At 26.2% G+C, this 14,455-nt stretch overlaps 1 long non-coding RNA gene across 4 annotated transcripts; it reads left to right on the top strand.

Moving 5' to 3' along the window:
• The first annotated feature begins 126 nt into the window (after positions 1–126).
• LOC117133610 lies at positions 127–6,473 on the top strand. 4 transcript variants are annotated; one of them, XR_004457541.1, is made up of 4 exons: positions 127–281; positions 978–1,118; positions 5,284–5,883; positions 6,194–6,473. It is a non-coding gene; the product is annotated as an uncharacterized LOC117133610 (long non-coding RNA). The 4 variants fall into 4 exon arrangements; XR_004457542.1 differs by lacking the exons at positions 5,284–5,883; positions 6,194–6,473 and adding an exon at positions 3,569–3,587; XR_004457540.1 differs by lacking the exons at positions 5,284–5,883; positions 6,194–6,473 and adding an exon at positions 1,840–1,872 and having other exon boundaries at positions 978–1,140.
• Positions 6,474–14,455: the final 7,982 nt, after the last annotated feature.

The following is a 14,455-nucleotide window of genomic DNA, read 5'->3' as shown; positions in this document are numbered from 1 at the left end:
GGCAGTATTATAAAGTTTTACTAAATTAATTGAGAAAAAACTATAACGATTCCCATATACCATGAAAGAGTGTTTAGCATATATTAATACAAATATAGAATGTAGTGAAATTTTTTAAACAACACTAATGATTATATGCTTCATTATATAAAATATTTACCGAAAACTCAATATTTTCGTAGGGGTTACCACATAGATTTTGAGAAAATTTAAAAAAATATGAAAATATTTTTTTAATGCATAGTTGTATCCTGCACTAACATATGATGATGTTCAAAGAGGTTTGTAGCGTTTCTTGTCTCTCTTTTTCAAGAAAATAGCAATTTTGTAGTGGTATTCCACCGATTTAGGCAGTATTATGAAGTTTTACTTAATTAATTGATAAAAAAATTATAATGATTCCCATATACCATGAAATAGATTTTAGAATACATTAATACCTATTTAGAATGTGGTGAATTTTTTTTAAACAGCACTAATGATTATATTTTTTGGTATAACACAAAGATTTTGAGAAAATTTCAAAAATATAAAAATATTGTTTTAATGCATAGTTGTATCTTGTACTAATATATGATAATGTTCAAAGAGGTTTAGAGCATTTGTTGTGTCCATTTTTCAAGAAAATAGCAATTTTGTAGTGGTTATTCCATTGATTTAGGCAGTATTATGAGTTTTTACTAAATTAATTGATAAAAAGATATAACGATTCCCATATACCGTGAAAGAGAGTTTATAATAAATTAATGCAAATGTAGAATGTGGTTAAAAATTTTAAACAACATTAATAATTATATGCTTCAGTATATAAAATATTTACCGAAAACTCAATATTTTCGTAGGGGTTAACACATAGATTTTGAGAAATTTTTTAAAAACATGAAAATTTAAAAAAATATAAAAAATTTCAAAAATATGAAAATCTTGTTTTAATTCATAGTTGGATTCTGCATTAATATTTGATGATGTTCAAATAGGTTTGGAGCCATTGTTGTCTCATTTTTTCAAGAAAATAGCAATTTTGTAGTGGTTATCCCACCGATTTAGGCAGTATTATGAAGTTTTACTAAATTAATTGATAAAAAACTTATAATGATTCCCATATACCATGAAAGAGAGTTATCATACATTAATACAAATGTCTGTGGAGAAAAAAATTTAAACAACACTAATGATAATATGATTCAGTATATAAAACATTTACCAAAAGCTCAATATTTTCGTAGGGGTTAACTCATAGATTTTGAGAAAATTTCAAAAAATATGAAAATATTGTTTTAATGCATAGTTGTATTGTGCAAAAATATATGATGATGTTCAAAGAGGTTTTGAGCCTATGTTGTTTCTCTTTTTCAAGAAAATAGCAATTGTGTACTGGTTATTCCACCGATTTAGGCAGCATTAAGAAGTTTTACTAAATTAATTGATAATAAAATTATAACAATTCCCATACACCATGAAAGAGAGTTTAACATACACTAATACAAATGTAGAATATGGTGAAAATTTTAAACAACATTAATGATTATATGCTTCATTATATAAAACATTTACCGAAAACTCAATATTTTCATAGGTGTAAAACATAGATTTTGAGAAAATTTCAAAAAATATGAAAATATTATTTTAATGCATAGTTGTATCTTGCACTAATATATGATGATGTTCAAAGAGGTTTGGAGCCTTTGTTGTCTCCCATTTTCAAGAAAATAGCTATTTTGTAGTGGTTATTCCCCCCGATTTAGGCAGTATTACGAAGTTTTACTAAATTAATTGATAAAAAAATTATAACGATTCTCGTACACCATGAAAGATAGTTTATCACACATTAATACAAAGGTAGAATATGGTAAAAAAATTTAAACAACACTAATGAATATATGCTTTGGTATATAAAACATTTACCGAAAACTCAATATTTTCGTAGGGGTTAACACATAGATTTTGAGAAAATTTCAAAAAATATGAAAATATTGTTTTAATGCATTGTTGTATCTTGCACTAATATATGATGATGTTTAAAGAGGTTTGGAGCTTTTGTTGTCTCCCTATTTCAAGAAAATAGCAATTTTGTAGTGGTTATTCCACCGATTTAGGCAATATTACGAAGTTTTACTAAATTAAGTAAAACAAAAACTATAACGATTCTCATACACAATGAAAGAGAGTTTATCATACATTAATACAAATATAGAATATAGTGAAATTTTTTAAACAACACTAATGAATATATGCTTCGGTATATAAAACATTTACCGAACACTCAATATTTTCGTAGGGGTTAACACATAGATTTTGAGAAAATTTTAAAAAATATGAAAATATTGTTTTAATGCATAGTTGTATCTTGCACTAATATATGATGATCTTTAAAGAGGTTTGGAGCCTTTGTTGTCTCCTTTTTTCAAGAAAATAGCAATTTTGTAGTGGTTATTCCACCGATTTAGGCAGTATTACGAAGTTTTACTAAATTAAGTGATAAAAAAATTATAACGATTCTCATACACCATGAAAGAGAGTTTATCATACATTCATGCAAATGTAGAATATGGTGAAAAATTTTAAACAACACTAATGAATATATGCTTCGGTATATAAAACATTTACCGAAAACTCAATATTTTCGTAGGGGTTAACACATAGATTTTGAGAAAATTTCAAAAAATATGAAAATATTGTTTTAATGCATAGTTGTATCTTGCACTAATATATGATGATGTTTAAAGAGGTTTGAAGCCTTTGTTGTCTCTCTTTTTCAAGAAAATAGCAATTTTGTAGTGGTTATTCCACCGATTTAGGCAGTATTACAAAGTTTTACTAAATTAATTGATAAAAAAATTATAACGATTCTCATACACCATGAAAGAGAGTTTATCATACATTAATACAAATGTATAATATGGTGAAATTTTTTAAACAACACTAATGAATATATGCTTCTGTATATAAAACATTTACCGAAAACTCAATATTTTCGTAAGGGTTAACACATAGATTTTGAGAAAATTTTAAAAAATATGAAAATATTGTTTTAATGCATAGTTGTATCTTGCACTAATATATGATGATGTGTAAAGAGGTTTGGAGCCGTTGTTGTCTCCCTTTATCAAGAAAATAGGAATTTCGTAGTGGTTATTCCACCGATTTAGGCAATATTGTGGAGTATAACTAAATTAATTGATAAAAATATTATAACTATTCCCATATACCATGAAAGAGATTTTAGCATACATTAATACAAATGAGGAATGTGGTGAAAATTGTTTAAACAACACTAATGATTATATTCTTCGGTATATAAAACATTTACCGAAAACTCAATATTTTCGTAGGGGTTAACACATATATTTTGAGAAAATTTCAAAAAATATGAAAATATTGTTTTAATGCATAGTTGTATCTTGCACCAATATATGATGATGTTTAAAGAGGTTTGGAGCCTTTGTTGTCTCCCTTTTTCAAGAAAATAGCAATTTTGTAGTGGTTATTCCACCGATTTAGGCAGTATTGTGGAGTTTAACTATATTAATTGATAAAAAATTATAACGATTCTCATACACCATGAAAGAGAGTTTATCATACATTAATACAAATGTAGAATATGGTGAAAATTTTTAAACAACACTAATGAATATATGCTTCGGTATATAAAACATTTACCGAAAACTCAATATTTTCGTAGGGGTTAACACATAGATTTTGAAAAAAATTCAAAAAATATGAAAATATTGTTTTAATGCATAGTTGTATCTTGCACTAATATATGATGATGTTTAAAGAGGTTTGGAGCCTTTGTTGTCTCCATTTTTCAAGAAAATAGCAATTTTGTAGTGGTTATTCCACCGATTTAGGCAGTATTACGAAGTTTTACTAAATTAATTGATAAAAAAATTATAACGATTCTCATACACCATGAAAGAGAGTTTATCATAAATTAATACAAATGTATAATATGGTGAATTTTTTTAAACAACACTAATGAATATATGCTTCTGTATATAAAACATTTACCGAAAACTCAATATTTTCGTAGAGGTTAACACATAGATTTTGAGAAAATTTCAAAAAATATGAAAATATTGTTTTAATGCATAGTTATATCTTGCACTAATATATGATGATGTGTAAAGAGGTTTGGAGCCTTTGTTGTCTCCCTTTTTCAAGAAAATAGGAATTTCGTAGTTGTTATACCACCGATTTAGGCAGTATTGTGGAGTTTAACTAAATTAATTGATAAAAATATTATAACTATTCCCATATACCATGAAAGAGATTTTAGCATACATTAATACAAATGAGGAATGTGGTGAAAATTGTTTAAACAACACTAATGATTATATTCTTCGGTATATAAAACATTTACCGAAAACTCAATATTTTCGTAGGGGTTAACACATAGATTTTGAGAAAATTTCAAAAAATATGAAAATATTGTTTTAATGCATAGTTGTATCTTGCACCAATTTATGATGATACTTAAAGAGGTTTGAAGCCTTTGTTGTCTCCCTTTTTCAAGAAAATAGCAATTTCGTAGTTGTTATTCCACCGATTTAGGCAGTATTGTGGAGTTTAACTAAATTAATTGATAAAAAAATTATAACGATTCTCATACACCATGAAAGAGAGTTTATCATACATTAATACAAATGTAGAATATTGTGAAAATTTTGAAACAACACTAATGAATATATTCTTCGGTATATAAAATATTTACCGAAAACTCAATATTTTCGTCGGGGTTAACACATAGATTTTGAAAAAATTTCAAAAAATATGAAAATATTGTTTTAATGCATAGTTGTATCTTGCACTAATATATGATGATGTTCAAAGAGGTTTGGAGGCTTTGTTGTCTCTCTTTTTCAAGAAAATAGCAATTTTGTAGTGGTTATTCCACTGATTTAGGCAGTATTATGAAGTTTTACTTAATTAATTGATAAAAAAATTATAATGATTCCCATATACCATGAAATAGATTTTAGAATACATTAATACCTATTTAGAATGTGGTGAAATTTTTTTAAACAGCACTAATGATTATATTTTTTGGTATAACACAAAGATTTTGAGAAAATTTCAAAAATATAAAAATATTGTTTTAATGCATAGTTGTATCTTGTACTAATATATGATAATGTTCAAAGAGGTTTAGAGCATTTGTTGTGTCCATTTTTCAAGAAAATAGCAATTTTGTAATGGTTATTCCACTGATTTAGGCAGTATTATGAGTTTTTACTAAATTAATTGATAAAAAGATATAACGATTCCCATATACCGTGAAAGAGAGTTTATAATAAATTAATACAAATGTAGAATGTGGTTAAAAATTTTAAACAACATTAATAATTATATGCTTCAGTATATAAAATATTTACCGAAAACTCAATATTTTGGTAGGGGTTAACACATAGATTTTGAGAAAATTTTTAAAAACATGAAAATTTAAAAAAATATAAAAAATTTCAAAAATATGAAAATCTTGTTTTAATTCATAGTTGGATTCTGCATTAATATTTGATGATGTTCAAAGAGGTATGGAGCCATTGTTGTCTCATTTTTTCAAGAAAATAGCAATTTTGTAGTGGTTATCCCACCGATTTAGGCAGTATTATAAAGTTTTACTAAATTAATTGATAAAAAACTTATAATGATTCCCATATACCATGAAAGAGAGTTATCATACATTAATACAAATGTAGACTGTGGAGAAAAAAATTTAAACAACACTAATGATTATATGATTCAGTATATAAAACATTTACCGAAAACTCAATATTTTCGTAGGGGTTACCACATAGATTTTGAGAAAATTTAAAAAAATATGAAAATATTTTTTTAATGCATAGTTGTATCCTGCACTAACATATGATGATGTTCAAAGAGGTTTGTAGCGTTTCTTGTCTCTCTTTTTCAAGAAAATAGCAATTTTGTAGTGGTATTCCACCGATTTAGGCAGTATTATGAAGTTTTACTTAATTAATTGATAAAAAAATTATAATGATTCCCATATACCATGAAATAGATTTTAGAATACATTAATACCTATTTAGAATGTGGTGAAATTTTTTTAAACAGCACTAATGATTATATTTTTTGGTATAACACAAAGATTTTGAGAAAATTTCAAAAATATAAAAATATTGTTTTAATGCATAGTTGTATCTTGTACTAATATATGATAATGTTCAAAGAGGTTTGGAGCATTTGTTGTGTCCATTTTTCAAGAAAATAGCAATTTTGTAATGGTTATTCCACTGATTTAGGCAGTATTATGAGTTTTTACTAAATTAATTGATAAAAAGATATAACGATTCCCATATACCGTGAAAGAGAGTTTATAATAAATTAATACAAATGTAGAATGTGGTTAAAAATTTTAAACAACATTAATAATTATATGCTTCAGTATATAAAATATTTACCGAAAACTCAATATTTTGGTAGGGGTTAACACATAGATTTTGAGAAAATTTTTAAAAACATGAAAATTTAAAAAAATATAAAAATTTCAAAAATATGAAAATCTTGTTTTAATTCATAGTTGGATTCTGCATTAATATTTGATGATGTTCAAAGAGGTATGGAGCCATTGTTGTCTCATTTTTTCAAGAAAATAGCAATTTTGTAGTGGTTATCCCACCGATTTAGGCAGTATTATAAAGTTTTACTAAATTAATTGATAAAAAACTTATAATGATTCCCATATACCATGAAAGAGAGTTATCATACATTAATACAAATGTAGACTGTGGAGAAAAAAATTTAAACAACACTAATGATTATATGATTCAGTATATAAAACATTTACCAAAAGCTCAAAATTTTCGTAGGGGTTAACTCATAGATTTTGAGAAAATTTCAAAAAATATGAAAATATTGTTTTAATGCATAGTTGTATTGTGCAATAATATATGATGATGTTCAAAGAGGTTTTGAGCCTATGTTGTTTCTCTTTTTCAAGAAAATAGCAATTGTGTACTGGTTATTCCACCGATTTAGGCAGCATTAAGAAGTTTTACTAAATTAATTGATAATAAAATTATAACAATTCCCATACACCATGAAAGAGAGTTTAACATACACTAATACAAATGTAGAATATGGTGAAAATTTTAAACAACATTAATGATTATATGCTTCATTATATAAAACATTTATCGAAAACTCAATATTTTCATAGGTGTAAAACATAGATTTTGAGAAAATTTCAAAAAATATGAAAATATTATTTTAATGCATAGTTGTATCTTGCACTAATATATGATGATGTTCAAAGAGGTTTGGAGCCTTTGTTGTCTCCCATTTTCAAGAAAATAGCTATTTTGTAGTGGTTATTCCCCCCGATTTAGGCAGTATTACGAAGTTTTACTAAATTAATTGATAAAAAAATTATAACGATTCTCATACACCATGAAAGAGAGTTTATCACACATTAATACAAAGGTAGAATATGGTAAAAAAATTTAAACAACACTAATGAATATATGCTTCGGTATATAAAACATTTACCGAAAACTCAATATTTTCGTAGGGGTTAACACATAGATTTTGAGAAAATTTCAAAAAATATGAAAATATTGTTTTAATGCATATTTGTATCTTGCACTAATATATGATGATGTTTAAAGAGGTTTGGAGCTTTTGTTGTCTCCCTTTTTCAAGAAAATAGCAATTTTGTAGTGGTTATTCCACCGATTTAGGCAGTATTACGAAGTTTTATTAAATTAAGTAAAACAAAAATTATAACGATTCTCATACACAATGAAAGAGAGTTTATCATACATTAACACAAATATAGAATATGGTGAAATTTTTTAAACAACACTAATGAATATATGCTTCGGTATATAAAACATTTACCGAAAACTCAATATTTTCGTAGGGGTTAACACATAGATTTTGAGAAAATTTCAAAAAATATGAAAATATTGTTTTAATGCATAGTTGTATCTTGCACTAATATATGATGATCTTTAAAGAGGTTTGGAGCCTTTGTTGTCTCCTTTTTTCAAGAAAATAGCAATTTTGTAGTGGTTATTCCACCGATTTTGGCAGTATTACGAAGTTTTACTAAATTAAGTGATAAAAAAATTATAACGATTCTCATACACCATGAAAGAGAGTTTATCATACATTCATGCAAATGTAGAATATGGTGAAAAATTTTAAACAACACTAATGAATATATGCTTCGGTATATAAAACATTTACCGAAAACTCAATATTTTCGTAGGGGTTAACACATAGATTTTGAGAAAATTTCAAAAAATATGAAAATATTGTTTTAATGCATAGTTGTATCTTGCACTAATATATGATGATGTTTAAAGAGGTTTGAAGCCTTTGTTGTCTTTCTTTTTCAAGAAAATAGCAATTTTGTAGTGGTTATTCCACCGATTTAGGCAGTATTACAAAGTTTTACTAAATTAATTGATAAAAAATTATAACGATTCTCATACACCATGAAAGAGAGTTTATCATAAATTAATACAAATGATAATATGGTGAAATTTTTTAAACAACACTAATGAATATATGCTTCTGTATATAAAACATTTACCGAAAACTCAATATTTTCGTAAGGGTTAACACATAGATTTTGAGAAAATTTCAAAAAATATGAAAATATTGTTTTAATGCATAGTTGTATCTTGCACTAATATATGATGATGTGTAAAGAGGTTTGGAGCCGTTGTTGTCTCCCTTTATCAAGAAAATAGGAATTTCGTAGTGGTTATTCCACCGATTTAGGCAATATTGTGGAGTTTAACTAAATTAATTGATAAAAATATTATAACTATTCCCATATACCATGAAAGAGATTTTAGCATACATTAATACAAATGAGGAATGTGGTGAAAATTGTTTAAACAACACTAATGATTATATTCTTCGGTATATAAAACATTTACCGAAAACTCAATATTTTCGTAGGGGTTAACACATATATTTTGAGAAAATTTCAAAAAATATGAAAATATTGTTTTAATGCATAGATGTATCTTGCACCAATATATGATGATGTTTAAAGAGGTTTGGAGCCTTTGTTGTCTCCTTTTTTCAAGAAAATAGCAATTTTGTAGTGGTTATTCCACCGATTTAGGCAGTATTGTGGAGTTTAACTATATTAATTGATAAAAAAATTATAACGATTCTCATACACCATGAAAGAGAGTTTATCATACATTAATACAAATTTAGAATATGGTGAAAATTTTTAAACAACACTAATGAATATATGCTTCGGTATATAAAACATTTACCGAAAACTCAATATTTTCGTAGGGGTTAACACATAGATTTTGAAAAAATTTCAAAAAATATGAAAATATTGTTTTAATGCATAGTTGTATCTTGCACTAATATATGATGATGTTTAAAGAGGTTTGGAGCCTTTGTTGTCTCTATTTTTCAAGAAAATAGCAATTTTGTAGTGGTTATTCCACCGATTTAGGCAGTACTACGAAGTTTTACTAAATTAATTGATAAAAAAATTATAACGATTCTCATACACCATGAAAGAGAGTTTATCATAAATTAATACAAATGATAATATGGTGAAATTTTTTAAACAACACTAATGAATATATGCTTCTGTATATAAAACATTTACCGAAAACTCAATATTTTCGTAGAGGTTAACACATAGATTTTGAGAAAATTTCAAAAAATATGAAAATATTGTTTTAATGCATAGTTATATCTTGCACTAATATATGATGATGTGTAAAGAGGTTTGGAGCCTTTGTTGTCTCCCTTTTTCAAGAAAATAGGAATTTCGTAGTGGTTATTCCACCGATTTAGGCAGTATTGTGGAGTTTAACTAAATTAATTGATAAAAATATTATAACTATTCCCATATACCATGAAAGAGATTTTAGCATACATTAATACAAATGAGGAATGTGGTGAAAATTGTTTAAACAACACTAATGATTATATTCTTCGGTATATAAAACATTTACCGAAAACTCAATATTTTCGTAGGGGTTAACACATAGATTTTGAGAAAATTTCAAAAAATATGAAAATATTGTTTTAATGCATAGTTGTATCTTGCACCAATTTATGATGATACTTAAAGAGGTTTGGAGCCTTTGTTGTCTCCCTTTTTCAAGAAAATAGCAATTTTGTAGTGGTTATTCCACTGATTTAGGCAGTATTACGAAGTTTTACTAAATTAAGTGATAAAAAAGTTATAACGATTCTTATACACCATGAAAGAGAGTTTATCATACATTAATACAAATGTAGAATATGGTGAAAATTTTTAAACAACACTAATGAATATATGCTTCTCTATATAAAACATTTACCGAAAACTCAATATTTTCGTAGGGGTTAACACATAGATTTTGAAAAAATTTCAAAAAATATGAAAATATTGTTTTAATGCATAGTTGTATCTTGCACTAATATATGATGATGTTTAAAGAGGTTTGGAGCCTTTGTTGTCTCCCTTTTTTAAGAAAATAGCAATTTTGTAGTGGTTATTCCTCCGATTTAGGCAGTATTGTGGAGTTTAACTAAATTAATTGATAAAAAAATTATAACGATTCTCATACACCATGAAAGAGAGTTTATCATACATTAATACAAATGTAGAATATGGTGAAAATTTTTAAACAACACTAATGAATATATGCTTCGGTATATAAAACATTTACCGAAAACTCAATATTTTTGTAGGGGTTAACACATAGATTTTGAAAAAATTTCAAAAAATATGAAATATTGTTTAATGCATAGTTGTATCTTGCACTAATATATGATGATGTTTAAAGAGGTTTGAGCCTTTGTTGTCTTATTTTCAAGAAAATAGCAATTTTGTATAGTTATTCACCGATTTAGGCAGTACTACGAAGTTTTACTAAATTATTGATAAACAATTATAACGATTCTCATACACCATGAAAGAGAGTTTATCATAATTAACAAATGATAATATGGTGAAATTTTTTAAACAACACTAATGAATATTGCTTCTTTATAAAACATTACCGAAAACTCAATATTTTCGTAGAGGTTAACACATAGATTTTGAGAAAATTTCAAAAAATATGAAATATTGTTTTAATGCATAGTTATATCTTGCACTAATATATGATGATGTGTAAAGAGGTTTGGAGCCTTTGTTGTCTCCCTTTTCAAGAAAATAGGAATTTGTAGTGGTTATTCCACCGATTTAGGCAGTATTGTGAGTTAACTAAATTTTGATAAAAATATTATAACTTCCCATATCCATGAAAGAGATTTTAGCATACATTAATACAAATGAGGAATGTGGTGAAAATTGTTTAACAACACTAATGATTATATTCTTCGGTATATAAATTTTACCGAAAACTCAATATTTTCGTAGGGGTTAACACATAGATTTTGAGAAAATTTCAAAAAATATGAAAATATTGTTTTAATGCATAGTTGTATCTTGCACCAATATATGATGATGTTTAAAGAGGTTTGGAGCCTTTGTTGTCACCCTTTTTCAAGAAAATAGCAATTTTGTAGTGGTTATTCCACCGATTAAGGCAGTATTACGAAGTTTTACTAAATTAATTGATAAAAAAAATTATAACGATTCTCATACACCATGAAATAGAGTTTATCATACATTAATACAAATGTGTAATGTGGTGAAATTTTTTTAAACAACACTAATGAATATATGCTTCGGTATATAAAACATTTACCGAAAACTCAATATTTTCGTAGGGGTTAACACATAGATTTTGAGAAAATTTCAAAAAATATGAAAATATTGTTTTAATGCATAGTTTTATCTTGCACCAATATATGATGATGTTTAAAGAGGTTTGGAGCCTTTGTTGTCTCCTTTTTTCAAGAAAATAGCAATTTTGTAGTGGTTATTCCACCGATTTAGGCAGTATTACGAAGTTTTACTAAATTAGGTGATAAAAAAAATTATAACGATTCTGATACACCATGAAAGAGAGTTTTATACATTAATACAAATTAGAATATGGTGAAAATTATTAAACAACACTAATGAATATATGCTTTGGTATATAAAACATTTACCGAAAACTCAATATTTTCGTAGAGGTTAACACATAGATTTTGAGAAAATTTCAAAAAATATGAAAATATTGTTTTAATGGATAGTTGTATCTTGCACTAATATATAATGATGTTTAAAGAGGTTTGGAGCCTTTGTTGTCTCCCTTTTTCAAGAAAATAGCAATTTTGTAGTGGTTATTCCACCGATTTAGGCAGTATTACAAAGTTTTACTAAATTAAGTGATAAAAAAAATTATAACGATTCTGATACACCATGAAAGATAGTTTATCATACATTAATACAAATGTAGAATATGGTGAAAATTTTTAAACAACACTAATGAATATGTGCTTCTATATATAAAACATTTACCGAAAACTCAATATTTTCGTAGGGGTGGGTAACACATAGATTTTGAGAAAATTTCAAAAAATATAAAAATATTGTTTTAATGCATAGTTGTATCTTGCACTAATATATGATGATGTGTAAAGAGGTTTGGAGCCTTTGTTATCTCCCTTTTTCAAGAAAATAGCAATTTTGTAGTGGTTATTACACCGATTTAGGCAGTATTACGAAGTTTTACTAAATTAATTGATAAAAAAATTATAACGATTCTCATACACTATGAAAGAGAGTTTATCACACATTAATACAAATGTAGAATATGGTGAAAATTTTTAAACAACACTAATGAATATATGCTTCGGTATATAAAACATTTACCGAAAACTCAATATTTTCATAGGGGTTAACACATAGATTTTGAGAAAATTTCAAAAAATATGAAAATATTGTTTTAATGCATAGTTGTATCTTGCACCAATATATGATGATGTTTAAAGAGGTTTGGAGCCTTTGTTGTCTCCCTTTTTCAAGAAAATAGCAATTTTGTAGTGGTTATTCCACCGATTTGGGCAGTATTACGAAGTTTTACTAAATTAAGTGATAAAAAAAATTATAACGATTCTGATACACCATGAAAGAGAGTTTATCATACATTAATACAAATTTAGAATATGGTGAAATTATTAAACAACACTAATGAATATATGCTTCGGTATATAAAACATTTACCGAAAACTCAATATTTTCGTAGAAGTTAACACATAGATTTTGAGAAAATTTCAAAAAATATGAAAATATTGTTTTAATGGATAGTTGTATCTTGCACTAATATATAATGATGTTTAAAGAGGTTTGGAGCCTTTGTTGTCTCCCTTTTTCAAGAAAATAGCAATTTTGTAGTGGTTATTCCACCGATTTTGGCAGTATTACAAAGTTTTACTAAATTAAGTGATAAAAAATTATAACGATTCTGATACACCATGAAAGATAGTTTATCATACATTAATACAAATGTAGAATATGGTGAAAATTTTTAAACAACACTAATGAATATGTGCTTCTATATATAAAACATTTACCGAAAACTCAATATTTTCGTAGGGGTTAACACATAGATTTTGAGAAAATTTCAAAAAATATAAAAATATTGTTTTAATGCATAGTTGTATCTTGCACTAATATATGATGATGTGTAAAGAGGTTTGGAGCCTTTGTTATCTCCCTTTTCACAGAAAATAGCAATTTTGTAGTGGTTATTACACCTTGATTTAGGCAGTATTACGAAGTTTTACTAATTAATTGATAAAAAATTATAACGATTCTCATACACTATGAAAGAGAGTTTATCACACATTAATACAAATGTAGAATATGGTAAAAAAAGTTAAACAACACTAATGAATATATGCTTGGTATATAAAACATTTACCGAAACTCAATATTTTCGTAGGGGTTAACACATACATCGATTTTGAGAAAATTTCAAAAAATATGAAAATATTGTTTAATGCATAGTTTTATCTTACACTAAGATATGATGATGGTTATAGAGTTTGGAGCCTTTGTTGTCTCCCTTTTCAAGAAAATAGCAATTTTGTTGTGTTATTCCACCGATTTAGGCAGTATTACGAAGTTTCACACTAAATTAAGTAAAAAAAATTATAACGATTCTCATACACCATGAAAGAGAGTTTATCATAAATTAATACAAATGTAGAATATGGTAAAATTTTTAAACAACACTATGAATATATGCTTCGGTATATAAACATTTACCGAAAACTCAATATTTTCGTAGGGGTTAACACATAGATTTTGAGAAAATTTCAAAAAATATGAAATATTGTTTTAATGCATAGTTGTATCTTGCACTAATATATGATGATGTTTCAAGAGGTTTGGAGCCTTTGTTGTCTCCTTTTTCAAGAAAATAGCGATTTTGTAGTGGTTATTCCACCGATTTAAGGCAGTATTACGAAGTTTTACTAAATTAAGTGATAAAAAAATTATAACGATTCTCATACACCATGAAAGAGAGTATATTATACATTAATACAAATGTAGAATATGGTGAAATTTTTTAAA

Source organism: Brassica rapa, chromosome A04 (assembly GCF_000309985.2).
Source record: "Brassica rapa cultivar Chiifu-401-42 chromosome A04, CAAS_Brap_v3.01, whole genome shotgun sequence".
NCBI classification, from domain to species: domain Eukaryota; kingdom Viridiplantae; phylum Streptophyta; class Magnoliopsida; order Brassicales; family Brassicaceae; genus Brassica; species Brassica rapa.
Note: the sequence above shows the minus strand (reverse complement) of the source record. Positions and strands in the feature narration are given on the sequence as shown.